Source organism: Onychostruthus taczanowskii, unplaced genomic scaffold (assembly GCF_017590055.1).
Source record: "Onychostruthus taczanowskii isolate IOZ18803 unplaced genomic scaffold, ASM1759005v1 scaffold18, whole genome shotgun sequence".
NCBI lineage: Eukaryota > Metazoa > Chordata > Aves > Passeriformes > Passeridae > Onychostruthus > Onychostruthus taczanowskii.
Window position 1 is genome coordinate 4786888 of NW_024499017.1, and position 5401 is coordinate 4792288.

A 5401-nucleotide genomic window follows, 5' to 3' on the forward strand; every position below is an offset into this window, starting at 1 on the left:
ACAGCAAAACAGCAAGGAGAGTGGTGAATGAGTATCTAAGTAGCCACGTGGTTCATCTTCACAGAGATTGTCCTCTGTTTCACCCTTGGAAAGCCAGCACTGGCCTCACCTCCCCTGTGCCATCCCACCTGAACATCACTCAGCACTCACTGTTGGAGGGGCAGCAACACAAAGATACACTTTGAATCCAAAAATTACTCCTCTTGACCAGACAGCTGTTACTGCTCTTAGGCCAATACCAAAATTTCAGACATCATGGAAATACTAACAAAGTATTGACAGTATAAAATAAATATGCAAGCAGCTCAAAACTCTGAGATCAACTAACTTGTCATTAGAGGTCTTCCTTCTGCTATTATTTACAGGGGGGAAGGGGAGGGATCACCAGAAGAGGAATAATCATAAGAAAGGTAACAGATAAATTATTACTAGAGACAGAACTACTGAATTCCATTCCAGCACCTGGGCCTGTTTCACACAACTATGGAGAGTTATTAGGATATAAAATCAATTCAAAACATAGGCCATGCTCCTGGCAGGCTCTTTACTGCAGCAGATGTTTGTCAATAAACAGAAATTTAACTGTGCCTTGATGGCACTTCATTATCTGGACCTCAAGAATACTACTAAATACTTCACATTTATATAGATTAATCTATTCTCACTTACTGTCTAATATCCATCACAATCTAATCTATGTTGGCAAGACCTCTCCATTTCCCTGATGGGATGAGTGTGTACCATTATCATGGACAGGTTTTATCTGTATCACTGGTGGCTATTCATAAAAACACTTTCAGTTTACCAAAAAGCAAGCTGATTGTATTATTACCATTTTCTAAAAAACAACACATTTACCTGGAGTTAAGCACAACAGCACTGCATTGTGGATAAAGGAGGAATGTTCTTTTCTTCCTCTTTGCAAGGCACTTTAAAACAGCTCAGCATTCATGCTGAGTTTGGGGAAGGAAGGGTTAAAGTGAAGGCTCCTCCTCCCCTGCTCAGAGCACTTTAGAACAGTAGATACTCATTTCATAAATGTGGTACATAAAATTCTGACTGTGCATATGCTCAGTAGTGCTTTTGTAGCTTTTACATTTGAAGGAGCATTGTGTTAATTTAACCTGATCTCCTTAAATGTCCCTTCAAATTCAACCACTGATTACTACATTGATCAGTCACTTTTACCCTTGATTTACGGGCTATAAACAACAGAAAATTTACCACATTAAATGACTGTCCTCTTAAGTAGTTCAATTTCCACAATGCCATGAATGACAGCTTATTTTTCATCCAACATGAAGGATATGAGGAAACCACAGGACATGACTGAGTTCCAAATCATGCTGTTTATGAACTATGTGCAAACACACAAACCTTGCTAGCTGAGTGTCTCTCCACAGCCCTGTATCACATCTCCAGGAATTGTGCTGTTTATACATGTGCACAAGAATTTCACATCCAGTACAGAATATGCTTTCAACAAATTTGTCCATAATATTTCTTACTCTTCAAAATTATTGACTGCAGCTGTGTTTTTGAAAACATGCTTCAGCTTAGTTCATTGATGGAGAATTTGTTTTATAATACTCACTAACTCAGACTAGCCCTGGTGGTCTAAGCAGAAGCTAGAAATACCTGGTCTTCTGAGAAAAAAAATTATTTAAGAATGTTAAATTCACATTTTCAGAAGTTAAGTTAAAATAAACTGAATAACACAGCTATTTTTTCAACTTTTTCCATTATACTACTGTGTTCATCTTTTCAGGACATGTGTGTGGTCTGGACTTGTTAAGTTCCAGTAAGAATCAGAGCCAATGAAATAATTCCTCAATAGAGGAAGGGAAAAGCTCTTGTTTTCATCAATTTGCAGTGTTAGATGTGATCAACAGATAGCAGAACACAGAATTTTAAAACAGACAGATTATCAGTTATTACATAGTAGCACATGTTCATTTAACCAGTTACATCATTTGCCCACAGCAAATACGACATCTGCCCTCTCCAAGCCATCAGACACACAGGGACACAATGAATAAGAAATAATAGATAGAGATTCATTTATACTTCCTTTTTCTTAGAATTATTGGTGAAGGCAGCAGTGTTTTTTATCCAAAGTTTTTATACATCATTTACCCAAAAACAAAAACAAACCTGTTTTCATAAAGTGTGTTATAGCCAAGCAACAGAGAGTGAAAAGGAATTTCCTGAAGACCTGATGAAAAATACAACTACAGCATATTGGAACAAGTTTTCTCAGTCTAGGGCTCTGAAAACCACAAAGCCCAGAACTCCAAGGACACTGCACCGACAAAAGGCATCCCAAGGGGAACACAAAACTGCCACAACATGGCTCCCTCCACAGCTTTTTCCTTGGAACCAGCCTTAGCCCAAGGCTGCTTTTCCTACCTAGGGTTAGGGTTCAGAAAACCAAAAAGCCCAGAGCTCAAGGTTAAATATTTTGAAGGTTAAATATTTTGAATCAAAGCAGCGCTATATGCAACTAAAAAGAAAATAAAAAAATTCTAAATAGTTTTATGTCAAGCAACTTCTGTTCTAAAGTTTAATAATCTGTTTAAAAATTATATATTTTTAAAAGGCAACTGAATGATAACAGCAAGGCATGAAGAAAAAGTCACTGGAATTCAGACAATGGTATTGTTAATATCAGTTAATAAAATACTGAATTTTTGTAACTCAGTCTTCTATCTCTGTAGCAAGGCAATGTTCAAGAGTATTAAGCAATAATGCCAACCATTTGTATATCAAGACACATTATAAACCTTAACTAATGAACCCATGGAACACTTCTGTAAGCTGAGGAGTTCGTTGTGGAACTGGGGAGTCAGAGCTGGTGCAGGAAGAGGCACCAGGTCCAGAATGTCACCTTCTCTGAAGAACTGCAGAGCAACCACAGGCATCTGCTAATGCCTCCCCCTTGCAAGATTCGTAGGGCCAGTAACAGGCAAGGCAGGCTGTACTCATAATTATGGAACTTCTTAATTTTGGTGTAATTATAGGCTGGTAGTGGTTCACTCTTAGTGCCAGCCCAAAGGCCAGCAGCACCAAAGAATCTCACTGGGGTCCTAACTGCCTTTGTAGGAGGTGTAGGAACAACAGAACACAGCCTCCCTTTCAGAAAGACAAAACCAGAGTATTCAACATGCAGCATTATTGATAGAAATTTGTGCTCAGCCATGTTATGACAGCCTGTTTGTTCTAAGGTATCCAAGATATTCAGAGGTCTTAACATCCAATGCATCTTACCCACGCAAAGGCAGAACATTTACTTTGGGACAGAGAACAGGAAAAAGAAATCTCTAAAAAACACTCCAAAAAACTCTCTAATGTTTCCATTCTTTCATCATTAAACTACTTTCTTCCATGACATTATCTCCATGGGAGAAATGCCCTATGTCTGTGTCAAAGCAAGCAACTTTACTTTCATGGATAAGCATTATAATTGCCAGTTTTAGCCACAGAAAAACAGATCTAAACCAGCTTGAGAACCAACCCAACCTCACCAAATAAACCATGAACAGATTTTAGAAGGCTGCAACTCCAGCCTTCTTCTAGTCCATGCAAAGCTAAACAACCACCATATCACTTACTGTAATTCAGGTAGCATTACTGTTATTACACAAGTCCCTTACAGTGATCTTCTTTGGAAAAAAAAGGAGGAGAGAAAGAGAAAGCTCTGCATGACAGGCAATGGTTGTCGTGCCTGAAAAGCTACACACAAGTTCTCCAATGATATGTGGAAAAGAGCAGTAAAAAGCACAAGCAGAATATAAAACTGGAGAGACTGCCTTTCATTCTGAAAATATTCAAGTGATATTTCTGCTTAGGATGGAGTCACATACTGGTCCTGTTACAATCTACCTTTTTCACTTGCTTCCTGCTTGGTTGCTAACTTGGCCCTGAAGAGATGCAAAGGAGACTTGCGGAAAGTCTACTCAGGAAAATCAGTTATATTTGCAGACATTTATAAAAACAGTTACAGATACATCTTCAAACTTTCAAAGACTTTAAGCCTGATATCTTGGGAGACTAAAAGTGGTAACTAGGAGAGTTGGTAGAGTTACTGAGGAAGACTTCAGATGGAAGGAAGTGCTGGCCTGGCACTTAGGAAAGGAAGTCCTTTGACACGAGAGACAGCAGCTCTGAAACACAACTGCCAGCAAAGCCTTAACACCTCCAGCAGCCACTTTAATGAATTAATGGTTACACTAACCCTGCCAACCTCTGAGCAGCGTTGTAAGTGATACCTCAGGGTAAAGTAAGTGGATAAAAATGCTATCAAGGAAGTTATGAATAGAAAGCATTCTTATGGAAAGCGTAAATGCGTTCTACTGAGGAGTGATAAGCACTCGGAAATAAATCCTGTGCCATACCATCTCGTTTGAGAGTGAAGCTATAGAATCTGGGGCAAGGCATAAAACAACAAAGAGGCAAAATGAGCTTATTAGCACCCTTTCATGGGTTTTGGCTTCCTCCCTTCCCTCTTATTTTCAAAACTTGAACGTACATGAAAACATTGAGAAAATCCATTCTCTAAGGCATTCTTGCCCTACGGCCACAACTGGCAACCCAACAAGCATAGAGAGAGGTTTCAGAGATTTAATTCCATATCTCACGGCCTAAACTGTGTCTTCGCTTGCTTGTAGGATTTATTACTGCAGTAGAATACAGTTTTTTTAAAAAAGTCAAACACTGCTATTAACATAGAAAACATCTCTATGCCTACTGAAGCACAAGCTCTTAAGAAAAGTGTTTATTAAAATTTAAGTATAATAAAAGCAGTGGTTCAGTAAATTTCAGATATTCATGGCAGTACATTTTCTTTCAGAGGTTCCTGAGTTTGCTTTATCATTTCTGACATTTCATATAGCACGTTATAAGCTTTTGCAGGGGAACAGCACTTTTACTAGAGCAGCAAATTGCACAGGTGGGAGAGGTTGATGCTAAACATTATTAAAAGATCTTCCTTCCCAAAACAAGAAATGAATGCAAAAGCATAAAATCATCTGGGAGCACAAATTCTTTAGAAGAACATTAGAAATAAACAAGGAATAGTATTTTTTTAATAAGAAAGTCACCTGTGCATCTGTCTGTTACTATACACGTGTCCAATGGTCAGATGAAACACTGCACTGTGATTTAACAAGACAGTACAGGTAGTTTAGAATACTTTCCAGATTTCTGTCATTTATACGTCAAGACTCCAGCTGACATGGCTACAGCACAATTTTCCAAGACCATTTCCAAGGAGTTCTAAGGCCCCATAACAAAATCAAAATCATATTTTATTTAAAATACACTTTAAAATACAATTTAAAATTCACTTTTGTAACAACACTGAGATTACCACTACTTGTAAATTCTGATAATGGCAGTTTCT